This window comes from Triturus cristatus, chromosome 4_1 (assembly GCF_964204655.1).
Source record: "Triturus cristatus chromosome 4_1, aTriCri1.1, whole genome shotgun sequence".
In the NCBI taxonomy this organism is placed as follows: Eukaryota; Metazoa; Chordata; class Amphibia; order Caudata; family Salamandridae; genus Triturus; species Triturus cristatus.
The window spans coordinates 488,091,801-488,109,635 of NC_140585.1; positions in this window are offsets into that span (position 1 = coordinate 488,091,801).

Sequence of the window (17,835 nt, forward strand, 5' to 3'; positions counted from 1 at the left end):
AATTCTGTTCAGCCGTTCGGGCTGTAGCTGTGTCTAAAGGTCCTATGGAAAAATGCAAGGGGAAAACGCGTTTTGGGACCCCCCTTTTTTCTCGGCCCCTGCTTGACGAATCCCCCCGAGACTTTCAGGGTAGGAGCGGAGCGGAGCGCCCCACCTATTTTGAAAATTTTGCGAGGATTCGTCGACCAGCGCCAAAGTTATTCCAAATAGAATGTTGCGGATTTCCTATGGAAACAGGGTCCTAACTATAACTACCTACTGGCGACCGCCAGTAGGTAATATATATATATATATATATATATATATATATATATATCTTAATTTCACCCCCTTCGATGGAGGAATCCAACCGTCCCTTTGTCATGGGCCAAAGAAGTAGGTAGCACTTGGGTAGCGGAGAATACTTTTGTTTTCATTTACAAAACGTGCAAAAGTGCAGTAAAGGCCAACGTGTCAATATATGTAAATATATGGTCCCTCGGACCATTGCCTATAATTAAAAAATGAAAAGGAAACTTTTCCGTTTACATTTTGAAACGCATCCCATTTACCTTTAAGGAAAAAAAGGACTGCATTTTTTAAAAAGAAATTGCTTTATTTAAAAGCAATCACAGACATGGTGGTCTGCTGACCTCAACAGGCCATCATCCGTGTGATTTTTTCAATTACCAATAGGTCGCAAACTCAGACCTACCTCATGAATATTAATGAGGTTGGTCTATTTGTGACCCACTGAGAAATGCTAAACACACATATGTACATCTCTGTTTGCAATTACCTAATAGTGAATCCTTAACATTTGCTATTAGACAATCACAAACCTTAGGATACCTACATCTGGCCCTTAGTACAGAGGGCATAACTTGGTCCCAGTATCCGACCCGTGCTCCATCATGGTCATCTTGAATTTGTGACTTTGTTCCTGTCTGGCATGACCAGATACCCACAGTTGGCGCTTTATGCTTCTAAGCACTGTTTTCACTGAAATATTTAAAATTGCATATCACCAATTCTACTAATTGGATTTTTGTTGCTTTGGTCTCAAATAATGTATTAAATGTTACTATCTTTTTCTAAATGAATGTGAAATGTTTCTTGTGATTTGTTTCCACCTTTTTACTGTTTGAAGTGGTGCATAAATACTTTATATATTGCCTCTAAGTTAAGCCTGATACTTTGTGCCAAGCTACCAGAGGCAGTGGTGTAGCAAGGAGGGGTGAGGGTGGCAGCCTCCACACCCCCGCTCCTACCTGCAGCCATCACTGGGGCGGTGGTGGCGGCCAAAGAAATCGCCAGCGCCCTCCCCCGCTCTTCAGATGGCTGACCAGAGGGTTGAGTACAGGTGAGTTTGGGGTCTGCTTGTGGTTGACCTTGAGCAGCATTAATTTGTGGTTGCTACTAGAGTAGGTTTTCACTCCCCAATCAACTAATAAACCAATTTCTTCCAATAACACAGGAACGGGAACCTAGATGATATAAATGTATCATCTTGCTTTCTGCCCAGACACTTGTATCTTTAAAATACAAATACAATTTGGTTTGTGAATATTCATTACATTCACATAATCTTTCTTCTTAAAGTGAAATAAAACATCCAAAATATAATGCAACAATTATCCTTCTGGAAGGAAGCGTTGCATACAATTAACTGGAGCACATTTGTACTTCTGCCGAAACATGATGCAGACTTTCTTCCTTGTAATGTTACATTTCGTTAGCGTAGGAAAGATACAATAAAGCAGACAGCTGTCAGAATTAAAACTAATAATTCAGGATACTTTTCTACATGGAAACAAACACATTCCTGTGTATTTGTCACGCACGTTTTGAGGCCTACTGCAGAGCTTCCCAAACGTTTGAGAACCACAACCCAATTTTTAGAACTACCTTTCGTGACCGCAGTAGCGGCTCAAGGAGGGAGTTTGGTGGGCAGTGAGGCGGGGCGGGGGAGGGGCCGGGTGGGGAAATGTAAACACCGGAATATGGATGAACGGAGGTAAGCACACATTTAAATTAATAAAAGGAATTCCTTTGCGCACTGCATTGCATTTTGCGATGCAGCGCACGCAACGAAATTCCTTTTATTAATTTAAATGTGTACCTACCTCCGTTCATCCTTATTCCGGTGTTTACATTTCGCCACCCTGCCCCTCCCCGCCTCACTGCCCCACCAAACTCCCTCCACGAGCCGCTACTGCGTGACCGACATAGCTTTAATGGACATGAGGTGGGGGTGATTTTTAATGTAATAACACCATTGACAACCTCGAACGGCATGTGGTAAATGGTGAACTCTACAGGATCTGTAGCACTTTTCAGAGTGTGGTGCCGACCTGTGACATCCTCTCACTAAAGTCCCAAGGCTTCTGAAAAATCTTGGGATTGATTTTTTGTCGTAAATTCTTTTTGTTGAGGTTTGCAAGCAAAATTCGACCTACATTCCAATCCAAGGTCAGTTGGCATATTGCAATGTTTCCGGCAAATGACAGCTCTGTCAAGTGCACCGGAGGGAGAAGAAAGTTCCAGCCACCGTGGATGGATTCATTCGCAGCTCGCCCAGACACCGCTCAGCAATCATAGCACTTAATGCACCTCACTTGGCACCTTAGGGGTGTATGCAACTCTCAACATCGCAGCCCAACACGGGAAAATTATGCCGTGCCAACCAAGTATTCACAATGCGGCGGTAGCATGCAATAGTCACCAGATTCCGCGTCAAATGTAGGGGTGGGCGGAATTTGCAAAATCCACTTTTGCAAATTATCGCGAAAATGTTTAAAATTATCGCAAACAAGCGGAAATATCGCGAAGATGCAGAATTTTTTTTCCCGCATGTTCGCGAGATTTTCTGCATGGTTGCGGGTCGCCAACTTCCCCATGTGCTTGCTCGCGGGCGCGGCCATCTGTTTAGAGTTGTCTCGCGGTGCATGATCGCGAGAAGAAAGATGTGCTCGCGCGACACATGAAGTCACTGCGGGCGCGAACTGTCGCGAGACAGTGCAAATGACTAAAAACAATCCAACATCTCATGGAGAACGCGACCGGATCAAGAAAACTTGTCGGCGAACGCAGGGATTCAGGTAAGGCGATCGCGCGTGCGCGAGAATGTATTATTTCACAGCGCGAGCAAGAAACAAATTATCGCCAAGCTGCGGAAAGTGGAAATTTTGACATTTTCGCGCTCTCCGCGGAACGCGAAAATGTCAAATTATTGCAATTTCCGCGAACGGAATTTTTTTTTGCCCAGGCCTAGTCAAATGGGCACACAAAATCCAACGCCACACCGCAAAAATGCGAAACGTGAATGCAAAAAATCATGCGATGAGACCAATCGCGGTAAAAAAACATCCGAAAACCAGCCACAGGCCTGCAGATCCCAGGCGACTGGCGGGAAAATGCACAATAAAAGAAACCAAAAAAAACCACCAACACCAATTCAAACTGTGAAGCACCATGGATGCACCTGGACCGAGTGCAGAGGACATGCCGAACTCCCGAAGCCCCATGGAGGACCAGCACGGAACCCCGGGGTCGGAGAAGGGCACGGAGAAGAGGAAGACGGGTTTCAGTCCGCAGGAAGACCGGATCATCGTCACGGAGGTGAAAGAAAATTATCAACAACTGTTCGTCACCTCCCCTGCAGCACTGGTAACACAAACGGAAATATGGCAGTCCATCGTCACAAAAGTCAATGCAATCGGGGTGTCGAGGAGGTCAATGGAGGAGGTCTGGAGGCACTGGCATGAAGTGCACAGCCAAACGAAGTCAGAAACTCGCCGCCAACAGGAATGCAGCAACGGCGACTGGAGGTGGGAGTCCTGCGACAGAAGAGGAGCTGGGTGAGCTGGAGGAAATGGTGGCCACAGTCAGCAGTGTGGAGACGGTGGCAGGAGTTGGGGGCATGGACACAGCTCAATAAGACCCCCCCATGAGGCCAATTGTTAGTAGTATAGGTTCTATATTAGAACCCCTTAGCAGATACGTGGATCACTTCCTGAAACCCATAGTACAGAAGCAAAGATCTTACATCAAAGACACTGCTCACGCCATCTCGATATTTGAAGGACAAGGCTTCAATAGGGAGACCCAAATGTTGGTCACCCTGGATATTGAAGCCTTGTACACTAATATTCCCCAAAATGACACCATTGGGGTGGTCTCTGCTATTCTTGAAGAGGAGGATCTGGCGGGTGCCAAAAAAAACTTTATTGTGTCATGTATTGAAATGATCCTAAAAAACAATATATTTTTATTCAGAGATGAGGCATTTATCCAGATCAAAGGGACCAGCATGGGGGCCACCTGTGCTCCTAGTCTGGCATGCCTCTATGTAGGTAATTTTGAAAAGAGACAAATTTTCAACGAGATGGCCCCTTATTTTGAGAACATCTTAGGATGGCACCGTTTTATAGACGACATCATCTTCATCTGGGATGGTGGAAATGACGAATTAAAACATTTTTTAGAGTGGATAAACTTGGGAGATCCAAATTTAAAATTTACAGCGCACTTTAGCAACTCCCATGTGGAATTTTTAGATATAAAAATAAAAAATGTAGACAATGTACTACAAGTAGAGCTTTTTACAAAACCGACGGACAAAAACACTTTATTAACGTACAATAGCAATCATCCACGTTCTCAGAAGGACAATATTCCCTTTGGGGAGTTTCTGAGACTGCGACGAAATTGCACTACACTGTCAGATTTTTACCATCATGCGGAAACACTAACCAATAAATTGAAAGCTAGAGGGTATCCTAAAAAACTCATCAAACACTCACTAAAAGGAGCAATATTTTACAATAGAGATAGCTTATTAGAGACCAATAAAAAGAAAAAGGATAAATCCAGTGGAAGAATTGTATTTGTTTCGCAATTTTCAAATTTAAGTAATCAAATTAAAAATATAGTTAATAGAAACTGGAAGATTTTAAATTACGAAGCCAACACAAAACTAGAGAAACCCTTATTCTCATTCAGACGGAATAAAACAATTAGAAATTCCCTAGTAACAACGTACAGACAAGCATATGACACACAGACCACACTAACAGGAGAGAGAGCTAAAGGGAACCACAAATGTGGTACCTGCTCTGTGTGTGCACAATGTATAGAGACCAAACATATAACACACAATAACAGGAAAGTGTGGTCTAAATCTTTGAATAATTGCCGCAGCAAAAGTGTAATTTATCTCCTTATCTGTCCCTGTGGACTGGGATATGTAGGGGAAACAGGTAGAGAACTCCGCATTCGCCTGTTGGAACACAAGTCTGCAATCAGGAACAAGAAAATAAATGCCCCACTCACTGACCACTATGAGCAATTGAAACATGACTGTGAACAATTTCAATGGTTCATACTGGAAAAGGTGATAATTAACAGGAGAGGGGGAGATCTCATTGCAAAAAGGAAACAACGGGAACAATGGTTTATGTGTCAATTAAATACAGTAGATAGGAGACTTAACTCCAAAGAAGATTGGATGAGCATCATCACAAAATAATTAGTCTAAGAAGATTTGATGATGAGACAGGAACTGCATTAATTACAATAACAACACACGCGTTTTTTTTTTTTTTTGGAGATACCGGTTTATTTATAGATAAGCTAAGGTCAATTTCAAATTACAAGAAACAATTCTGCATATGATGATTTGAAAATAACAAACACACAATGCTGAGTTTAATATGCACCAGCAGCGAACAAACCGCATGAAGTCCTTACAACCTTAATAAAGTTTTGCGGAAAAAAGGAAAATGAAGAAAAAAAGAAAAATAGAACACTAATAAAATAATTATATCACAATAAAATTGCCAAAAGTAAGTAAACTGTTGAAATCTCAATAAAAAGTGCAATACAATAACCCTATAGAGTAGGTTTAACATTAATGCCCCCACAAATAAGATCTGTTTAAACAGGAGTTTAAAGCGAGTAGAATAGTGGGGGGATTCCTAGGTAGGATAAAGTTATGTTGAAATTAATGCAATAATACAATTTGAATGAGACTAAGCAGAAGGGGGACAATGAAACAAAATAAAATACAATTATTAAGACCAAGCGATTTTATTGAAAAACGTACAATGTGTACAATTATTCTACCTTTAAAGAGCCGACCTAAAATTGTGTTCGCTGAATAAAGACTAAACAACAGGTCTAAAAAATAAGGAAAGTGAAACATAACATTAAGGGACCGGCTAGAAATACGACTAGCTACCTTTAAAGAGCCGACCTAACGTTGTGTCCGCTGAATAAAGATTAAACAACAGGCTTGTGAAAAGAAGGTAAGGGATCGGCTACCAATACGGCTAGCACTGGCTAAGTTAGGGTCATGTGAAATTCACGACCAATCAGGAACGAGGTTAGGAAGATCAAATAGGAGCACACGATAGAACGCGGTGTAAGAAAATACCGAGGAAACGTTTTTTGCACGAAAATATCACCTGCACGCCACAGGTAAGAGGGAATGAAGATGAATATAGTTGAGCAACGTATTTAATCGCGTACATTGCATCTAATTAATTAGACAGCATGCTGCTGTCAGTAAGGCGCAGTTAATGAGAGAAAGTATAAATCTGCGATGCTGATAGCACCGTTAAGACCCCAGACTAAAGATATGGAGAGACAGGATGGCGCCTACCGCGAGCATTTTGAGGGGTTAGCACGCAGCGCATGAACATTGTGGGTGGCAGAATAATATGAGTTTCTGCGTATGTAAGAAAAGAAAACCGTTGCCTTGCTCGAGTTAGGCGAGAGTCGAATAAAAAGGAGGACCACATACTTAGAACTGGTGCCCCTATCACTGACTGAGCGCTCCAATCGGACAGCTATAAACATGCCGTAGCAGACAAACACTTTAAGAATAGCAAAAGTTAGTAATCCCTCACAGATAGTAACATACTTAAACAATGTTTTCCGATCCTCAACACCCAGGAGAAGGCGGTCCAGAAAACAGGGAGATACACCATAGACGTGAATCCGTTTCCCCTGCGCCTGAAAAAACAAACCAGAATAGAAACGAAGAAAATCGTGTGCAATAATGAGAGCAACTCGAAGGTAGGAACCGTTTTTGGATCGATACAAATCAATTGAGATGGATACCTGATAGTCTCAATAGAAATTAGGTAACATAACAAAATACATGTCTTTTTCAGAATACAGCCAATTGAATAGAAAAGTGGGACGGTCTATTACAACTTGAAAGGAAGAGTGATCATAGAGTAGATCAACCCAAGATAAGAAGGAATTGAGAGTGTAAAAAGGTGAGGACTACGTGAAAGTTTATGTATGAGCCCCTAGACTATGCCAAATAAAAAGAGGCATGGGTAGTAATAGGTGAGATACACATAAAAGAATATATATTGTCGCAATATCAAATAAGAATGATGAATTGCTATATTTATCTTAAAACAGGATTGAAATATTGAACATTGAGTTGAGAAAACCCTCATCAATGGTCTTGAAAAAGATAGTGGCAAACAAATGAGCCCATCGAAACGCGTCGACGCAAAAAAGGCACAATTCAAGGAATGAGTACCGACCTATAGAGATGAATACATAAGTATCTCATAAGTGGTATAATTTGAGTTATGTTCAGGAGGATGTGCAATATATGACAAAGTGTACTGTCTTTTTATGTGGTTTTCTCGGTTATGCTGGATCATAACGGGATGATGTTATTGTTTGATTTTTGTGTAAAAATCTAATTGGTATATTTGAATTTTCCATATATATTTGTAATTGGTTCCTTCTTGTGCTACTAAGAAAAATTTACTGTTCATAGTAACTGCTAAGTAGGGACTTTTTTAGACTGTGTTTTTAAAAGTGATGTATAACATGTTTTTTAAATAATAAATATAAATGATTTCTGTATAAGAGTGGTGGAAAATAATTGTCAAATAACGATAGTACACAAGGGACTGCTAGTTGATACTTTGGTGGGAGTCCTGCGACAGAAGAGGAGCTGGGTGAGCTGGAGGAAATGGTGGCCACAGTCAGCAGTGTGGAGACGGTGGCAGGAGTTGGGGGCATGGACACAGCTCAATACGACCTGACCCAAGAGCAACAGGGTGAGTAACGACCAGGGACTGGGGGGACGGGGAGAGATGGGCACAATGACACACATGCACAAATATGTGGCGCACACTGCACACCCACAATGATCGTGGAACATGTCCCTGATAGCCTTGGCACACTGCAGCACACATAGAAACACCAAGTAGGCCCCCGTCCACTATGTGCACAAAGCGGCCCCCTCTCCAACATCAATATCACAACCTACCCATGCACATGTGCTGAATCCAGGAAAGCAGCAGCTCTGTGAGCCACACTGACTATGCAAGTGACACTGCATGACAGATAGCATGGCTGCAGTCACAATACATGCCATGGCCCACAAATCTACATGGAGGTGTCCCAGTGCGTATCACATCCATAAAGGAGCAGGTCACACTCTGACATATCCACATGCACCCACAACCCATGCCGCACAGCACATGCAGCAGACGAACAATGCACCAGGCCACAAAATCGTCCGGGAGCACATATGACCCAAGTCAAAAACAATACAGCCCCCAAAAAGCATCCAATTCAAAGGCACCCCGCAGTCTCACAACCCCCCAATGTAGGCACACGTACATGTATTGAATAGGGCTGTGTGTAGGAATGCCCAACCGGTAGCATGTGACAACCGGACCTCACATCGCATACCTTCATGCACACATCTGTGCGGCCATGTACTGTTACAATTCATGACATAGCTACACATGGTCTGAGTTTGGACAACCCTCTCACATTGCAGAAGTCACGTAAGTGCACAGGTCGGCCAGCAACTATCCCATAACAATGTTAGGCCCACAGAGGTGGAGATTGCAAAAGGGAGCCACCCCCATTGTACATGCGTCAGTCAGTTCCACCCTGCGTGGGGACGATGTACATTGTGGCACAAGAGTGGACATTCGATTCAACACTCATCACAGTTAGACATCAGTGGATTAGCATAGACTTTATTGGAATGTGCATGTCAGTACGGATGAGATAATGGCCACAGCAGGCAGGAACAGGCTTAAGGCGCTTACACGCAGCATGGGAAAATGTCGAGGTTCAGGAAATGGTGAGGCAAAAATGGACAACGGTCTCAGCACACCTGGCTGTTCTGAACGAGTCATGTGTTGTCTGGTGTCTGCCCGTTGCCCCGTGTGAGGGGGCTTGACTCACTGCCCATGTGATCAGTATAGTGCTCTGCCACCGGAGTGCGCAGATTGTCTGCTCTGCTGACAGTGATCAGGTGGAAGGGTCCAACAGCTTCACATGTTGTCCTACATTGCCGTGTGTGTTCACTCACCCCAGCAGTGTGTCCAAATTGGTTACATTGCAAAACGACACTGTGTTGCTCCGAGCATGGACCGGCATCACCTTGCACAGGTGTGTGTACACATGCGTAGTTCCACGCACATGCATCTAGAGTCCTGACAATGGCAGACATGTCCTCTGTTGTGGTGGGATATGTGAGCATTCCTCATGATGCAACAAGTTGTTGGGACCTTTGCTGTGTGTGACATTCCGATGTGGCTGCAGGGACGTAGTTACTCCTCCATGAATGCCCGTGCAGCTTAATGTGCAATGTGTTCCAATAGTACGTCGTCGTTGTGTTCGAGGAACACCAGGGTGAGCCAATCCATTAACTGGTCCATGCAGGTGTGCTTAGCCCACGCCGTTTCCCCAATCCGCAACACAGCCCAATAGGGGTGCGCCTCGATGTGGTCACTGCAAACGAGGAACTGTGCAATCTCCCATGCACAACTTCCAATACATACACAGTATGTCAAGGCATCCCATGTATGGCTGTTTCAGTTACACTCCTGTTCGTGATCCAACAGGGGGTGCACACACAAGTCGTAGTCCAATTCATCTACGGTTATGTTGGATAGGCAGACATCCATGGGACACTCGAAGGTGCATGTTCGGCAGTGGAACCAGGGCTGGACACAGGTGACGTAGGCAAGGCGGAAGCTCAGCTGGTAGCTGATCCGCAGCACTGCCAGTGGCAGTGCGCCCAGTGAATGCAGCAAACATGCAAGGTACTGTTCCACGTGACGGGTTGTGTATGTGCCCGGGATGGCCTGACATTGCGTTGGTGCGTCTCGTGGAACCGGCACTCTTCTGGACTGCGGCAGTTGTGTGGAGGATATGCCACAGCTCTGGGCTATGATTAGATTGTGTGTGCGACGTTGGGGAGGATGGGTTGCTGTTTCCGTGAGTGTCAAAGGCATCCCATGCGGGGGTACCTCAGGCAGGGCCTTCTGTGTGTTGGGTGTGGATAAGTTGGATTGTTCATTTGCGCAATGCGTGGTGTGGGAGTCGTCCACGTCTGCCATGGCATCTCTCTCAGGGTGTTCCAGCCACGTTCAGGACCAAGGTCAGAGGTGCAGGTGTCCTTCCGTCTTCTGCATTGGTCCAAAGGAGCTTTCATCCCTAATGTGTGTCTGACTACTACTTGCGTTTTCGGAATGTGATGTGGCTTTGGCGCTGAGACTGAGGCAAGACCTTGGGCTCATGGTGTCCCAATAGTGATACACACACACATGTTGGCATGTAGGACCAGGTGCCCGGGAGGCCTTGCACTGCTTGTGCAGTCTCACTCCATCTCTCTTCCTCGTTCTCTCCCTCCCTCTCTCCCTCTCTTTCCTTTGATGTGCGCATGGCACTCCTTCTACTCTTGGATTTTGTCTTTCAGGCTGTGTCCTACAGATTGTGCAGTGCGGACCCGCTACGATTCATCCGAATGGTTTTTGGGTTTTGGTTTGGATGGTGTTTTGTGTTGGTGATTGCATTGCTGTATGACTGATTCTCCATTTTCTGGGCACGCATGTGTGTTGGTAATCCTGCTTGTGCGACATCACTCAAAAGATTTTTCTTTTGGGATTTGTAGTGTTGGTGTGCAGTTTATTTGTCCAGGGGGGCCCAGGGTAGGGGTCCGGGGAGTTGGGGGTAGCAGCCCTGAGCGCAGTGTCGGTGGGTGGCCCTCTTGCGTGTCCGTGCTCCATGGGCAGTTGCTCGGGGGCATCTGTGGTTCTTCATGTGTGGCTCTGGGCTGGGCTCCCTTACGTAGTGCAGGCTGTGGTCCGACTTTGCACCAGGTCAGAGCAAGTGTTATTTTCCTGCTGCTAATGCACCTTATCGCCTGTTTTGTGTTCTTATCGCAGTTCTGGCTGTTCGTTGCGAATTTTGTGGAGTGGTGTTGTTGCAGCTTCTGGCAGCTTTTGGCACGGAAACGCCTACTCTGCATCTCATTAGCGATAGTTGCGGCGGTCATCCGCAGCAATGTTTTTTGCGGATCTAGGGAAACTGGTGCTGTGGGCTGTTAACACCAGCTTGTGATTGGGGCAATAAGTTTATTGCTACTTTGGCTGCGGCAAAGTGCCGTTAAGTCGGTGATAGTTCCTTGTGAATATGGCCCTTAGAGTACATCCCCCCCACTTGATGGGCCGCTGTCTGATCATTTACACCAGGTCCGTAGTGGCGGCAACCTCTTCCTCCCCATTCTGGGCATTCAAAAACATCTCCAACGGGTGCCAGATATCCATGGGGCTGGGCCTAGTGGGCATCAACTCTCAATAAGTAGTCAGTTGTTCCTGACCATAGGCCACATCTTGGAGCCACCCAACCCTCTGAGGCATCAGTCAATGGCCAAAATGCATTGCAACAGAGCGCTTAGCTAGTAAAAGCTGGATAGCTGTCAGTTTGTGTACTTCCAGGGGGTCCTCTTTCACATATCCTAAAAGTGCAGCCCTCGGTGAGTGCTCAGGGGTATACTCAGTGATTTTGTCAATAACATCAAACACAGTTGCCAGAAGCGCTGCACTCCAGGGCAGTCCCAGGCGAATTGCAAAGCGTCAGAGCATGGCACAGTGCAGTGCACTCAATGCACGTCTTCAATCAGGCCTAATCTAAGCTTATGTAGGTGTTTGAACTGCACCAGGCACAGCGGGTAGTGGAGGTACAGAGCCCCAGATTGGGCCCAGCAATATTTCCACTGGTCATCAGTGAGGGGGATTGCAAGGTCTGCAGCCCATGCCTGCTGGGCAACAGGCACCCGCACAAGTGCAGTTTCCTGCCTTCCAGGGTAAAGTCACGGAAATTCACTAGTTATAGTTATCTCAAGTAACTATAGCATGGACCCTAAGGTAACAATAACTTGTGCCCCCACCATGCCCAGTTTGTTAATTTATAATTTACACTAAGGTGCCAATTACGATCCTGTAAAAACCGGGTACGAACCGTCGGACAGAGCATATTCTCCGTCCGACGCGTACCCGGTCGTCAAAATTTACAAACATGGAATTACGATTCGCACGGGAACACCATTTCCGTACGAATCGCAAAAAACCCCGACCGAACAAAATAAACATGCAAATGCGATCCGGGAAAGCGCCGACCTGACGTCGGGACGCTCGCAGCCTGCCATTCACGAACTAGGAATTACGATTCGCACCGACGTCATCCCGCACGGTGAATATTTTCCGGCTGCCAAATACTGCCGGGAAATCAGGACGACGCGAACAAGGACCACCAGTACGCGACGGACAGACAGGACGACGCGAACAAGGAGGACCAGTACGCGACAGGACGACGCGAACAAGGAGTACCAGTACGCGACGGACAGACAGGACGACGCGATCAAGGAGGACCAGTACGCGACGGACAGACAGGACGACGCGAACAAGGAGGACCTGTACGTGACGGACAGACATGGACCCGAACCTACCTGTCATCCCGGCCCTCATAGCAGTCGACCTCCTCTACAGGTTCGGACGCAGACGCCGCAGAAGGTCAGAACAACTAAGGGAGGGGGGAAAGTGGGGTGGGGTGGGGGTGGCAGGACCAGGGCAGGCCACAAACCCCCCACCAAAGTCACACAGCACACATGCCCAGGACATACCTGACTCCCATGCCCTGGTCACTACGAGGGGGTGGGGGCGTGTCCAGCTAAGCCAGCGACCGCCACAACGGAAGTCCGTCACGACGCGAACCGGCAACACAACCAGACCGGTACGTCCCGTACCCACGCCTGAAGAGCGTGGGTACGAGTCATACCACGCCCACACCCACGTCACCCCAACAATGGCGGGACGGCTCGTACCCACGTGGCAAAGGCCTGGGTACGGCCCGCACAAGCATCACATAGCGTGGGGACGGATATGTACGGACCCTACCCCCACCCCGTATGCATGGAGCGTACCCCCACCCCAACAGTGTAAGTACGACCCGTACCCACACCCGCGTACGTATGGAGCGTACCCCCACCCCAACAGTGTAAGTACGACCCGTACCCACACCCGCGTACGTATGGAGTGTACCCCCACCCCAACAGTGTAAGTACGACCCGTACCCACACCCGCGTACGTATGGAGCATACCCCTACCCCAACAGTGTAAGTACGACCCGTACCCACACCCCCGTACGTATGGAGCGTAGCCCCACTCCAACAGTGTAAGTACGACTCGTACCCCCACCCGCGTACGTATGGAGCGTACCCCCACCCCAACAGTGTAAGTATGACCCGTACCCACACCCGCGTACGTATGGAGCGTACCCCCACCCCAACAGTGTAAGTACGACTCGTACCCCCACCCGCGTACGTATGGAGCGTACCCCCACCCCAACAGTGTAAGTACGACCCGTACCCCCACCCGCGTACGTATGGAGCGTACCCCCACCCCAACAGTGTAAGTACGACCCGTACCCACACCCGCGTACGTATGCAGCGTACCCCCACCCCAACAGTGTAAGTACGACCCGTACCCACACCCGCGTACGTATGGAGCGTACCCCCACCCCAACAGTGTAAGTACGACTCGTACCCCCACCCGCGTACGCATGGAGCGTACCCCCACCCCAACAGTTTAAGTACGACCCGTACCCCCACCCGCGTACGTATGGAGCGTACCCCCACCCCAACAGTGTAAGTACGACCCGTACCCATACCCGCGTACGTATGGAGCATACCCCCACCCCAACAGTGTAAGTAAGACACGTACCCTCACCTCGAATGCATGGAGCGTAGCCAACCCCAACAGTGTAAGTACGACACGTACCCCCACCTCGAATGCATGGAGCGTACCCACATCCGTGTATGTCATGAGCGTACATATTGTGAAATTGGAGAGGTGGGTGCAGAGTACTCCCAGCAGTGCCCTGAGACAGGAGGGGTGGGTGCAGAGTCCTCCCAGCAGTGCCCAGACACAGGAGGGGTGGGGGCCTATCACTCCCAGCAGTGCCCTGAGACAGGAGGGGTGGGTGCAGAGTCCTCCCAGCAGTGCCCAGACACAGGAGGGGTGGGGGCCTATCACTCCCAGCAGTGCCCTGAGACAGGAGGGGTGGGTGCCTATCACTCCCAGCAGTGCCCTGAGACATGAGGGGTGGCGGCCTATCACTCCCAGCAGTGCCCTGAGACATGAGGGGTGGGTGCCTATCACTCCCAGCAGTGCCCTGAGACATGAGGGGTGGGGGCCTATCACTCCCAGCAGTGCTCTGAGACATGAGGGGTGGGTGCCTTTCACTCCCAGCAGTGCCCTGAGACAGGAGGGGTGGGTGCAGAGTCCTCCCAGCAGTGCCCAGACGCAGGAGGGGTGTGTGCAGAGTCCTCCCAGCAGTGCCCTGAGACAGGAGGGGTGGGTGCAGAGTCCTCCCAGCAGTGCCCAGACGCAGGAGGGGTGTGTGCAGAGTCCTCCCAGCAGTGCCCTGAGACAGGAGGGGTGGGTGCAGAGTCCTCCCAGCAGTGCCCTGAGACAGGAGGGGTGGGTGCAGAGTCCTCTCAGCAGTGCCCAGACGCAGGAGGGGTGTGTGCAGAGTCCTCCCAGCAGTGCCCTGAGACAGTAGGGGTGGGTGCAGAGTCCTCCCAGCAGTGCCCAGATGCAGGAGGGGTGTGTGCAGAGTCCTCCCAGCAGTGCCCTGAGACAGGAGGGGTGGGTGCAGAGTCCTCCCAGCAGTGCCCAGACGCAGGAGGGGTGTGTGCAGAGTCCTCCCAGCAGTGCCCTGAGACAGGATGGGTGGGTGCAGAGTCCTCCCAGCAGTGCCCTGAGACAGGAGGGGTGGGTGCAGAGTCCTCCCAGCAGTGCCCTGAGACAGGAGGGGTCGGTGCAGAGTCCTCCCAGCAGTGCCCTGAGACAGGAGGGGTGGGTGCAGAGTCCTCCCAGCAGTGCCCTGAGACAGGAGGGGTGGGGGCCTATCACTCCCAGCAGTGCCCTGAGACAGGAGGGGTGGGTGCAGAGTCCTCCCAGCAGTGCCCTGAGACAGGAGGGGTGGGTGCCCATCACTCCCAGCAGTGCCCATGGAACGCAAAGGGTGGAGTAGTCACAGATACCATGCCCACAAATGTCAGTCAGGTGCACAAAGACCCTGCAGTACATGTACCACATGTGTGCGAGGCTGGGAGTATACGCATGCATAGCGCAGAAAAGAAAACATGTACACATGAAGTCATGTCAATAGGCCACATACACAAGTACAATGACTACCAAGGATGCCACGAATGATGCAGGTGGAGACATCGCTCAGCATGCATGTGCAAAGGTGAAGGACTACGTCACACACCCAGCTAATGGACACACAGCTCTGTGCCAAAGTCAGGGGACACCCTGCAGGGAAGAAGTCAGGGTACACAGAGGAAGGAATACACCTTGGGACAATTGCAACATGCAGCAACTGCTTACATGAATGGAGAAAGGTAGCTAACACCGTGTGATGGCACACAGATCCCAGGGTCCCCCCTATGAGCAGCACACTACTACATTTCCCACACACCCAACACATGACCAACACCCACAACCATGTAGCAGCCCCACCAACAGCAATGCCAGCAATGCAGGAGTGTTCCAAGGGCAAAAAATAAATAGCTTTATTCAGCATGAGGAAAAAACTAGTATGACGTAAGTCCAATATTAACAAAGGCCATAGGGCAGTCCAGGAGTCCCAGCTGGATGGGGGACACAGTGGGATGAGTGTCCCCTAGCTTGCCTGCACAGTTACAATCCGTTGTCTTCCACAGGGGTGAGGGCATCATGTGGGGGGGAAGAAACAGGCACCGCAGGGACAGGAGGGTGAAGGGTAGGCGTCGTGGGTGCAGGGATGGAGGACTCCACCACAGGGGGTGGGGCAGGGCCAAAGGCGGAGACCAGGATCTCGCTGCACACCTTAGCAAGGTCCTCCAGGGACTCCCCTGCACCCGAAGGAACCACAGGCCCCAAGGAGGGGGGGGGGTCAGAGGGATGGGTCGCAGCGCCACTGGGGGAGGGTGTGGACGGGGGGGGACTCAAGCACCCTGACCGGGGACCTCCTTGACCGCTTGCGGGGTGGTGTCACTGTGGGGCTCAGGGACAGAGCGGCCATGAAGGAGTCTTTGGGGGAGATGTGGCCAGGAGAGCTGAGGGGAGGGGATTTGGAGGGAGTGGATAGGGTGGAATGCGGACTCCCACTCTGGCTGCGTGTCACACGTTTGCCCCCTGACCCAGTGGGTGTGCCTACTGCACCCTGTGTGTGCGTGTCAGGAGGTGTGCGGCGGACCTTCCCTGCTGGTGTGGTGCCTGTGTCTGTTGTGGTGGGTGCATGCTTACGTCTGGGTGTATGTGGGACAGGCATGGGAGTGGGAATTGTGGAAGGATCAGGGGTAGGGGGTGGGACGTAGTGCTGCAGGAGACCCACTGCTGCAGTCAGTGTGGAGTCTATGGACCTCAGCAAGTTGCGTTGGTCAGCCTGCGATGAATGAATGCCCTCCAAGTATGCCTCCATGTTGTTGAGGACCTGGCTGTGGCCATGGAGGACATTAAGGATCGCAGTCTGACCAATCTGCAACTGCCGCTGGATGTCCACAGACTCAGCATTGGCGGCAGCAGTGGAGACAGGGGCAGGGGGTGCGGTGCCTGGCAGGAAGTAGACATGTGGTGACCGGGCACGTTGGGAAGGGACACGAGCACGTGGGAGGCGGCTGATGCCAATCGAGGGGGCGGTGCCAGATGTAGGGCTGCTGTCAGATGGTGGTGCAGCCACCGCCCACTCGGAGAGATCATCCTCGGACCCGTCAGCTTCATACTCTGTTGTGCCAGTCGACAGGTCCCCGGGTTCACTCTCCACCGCCTCAGTCCCACTCGAAGTGCCAGCCCCGATGTCACCGCTGGCACTGGTGCTCGGTCCCTCCGCGCCGTCTGTGTCCATGTGTCCCTCCGTGTCCCCCGACGATGCTGTGGGCAGGGTGAAGAGACAGAAAGTAATCCTACACCTGTATACATATGTCACATGAGTACAATCTACGTAGGTTACAGTGCATAGCCTGAAACAAAGGATGAGTTACAACTACAAAACAAAGTACATACGTAGGCCCTGCAAGACACAGTTGTGTGACCCACCATGCCATGGAAAAACTATGGAGAGCATGACACAATAGCAAATGAGATGACATGGTATTCTGACTGAGGAGCAAGGCCCTGGGGACAATACAGCACTGCATCTGCACCACACAGCGTGGCAGGAAATTGGGATGAGCAGGGACCAAATCCAGGAACTAGAGGCACATGCAGCATAGGTAATACTGAGAACATGCCCACCCTGACTGGCATGCTGCACCTTGAGTGTATGTCCAGACAAACATCACACACTGGCCAGTCCGAGCAAGGAGATGACAGGTCTTGACATGTAGGCCATGGCCGCCCCACCCACCCCCTACATGAGACAAATCTGTGGAGACACAGGAAGCACTTACATCTCTTAGTCTGGGTGAAATACACTTGGGATGCAATAATTCAAGATTGCACACCAAATACCCAAGGTGCGCCTGTC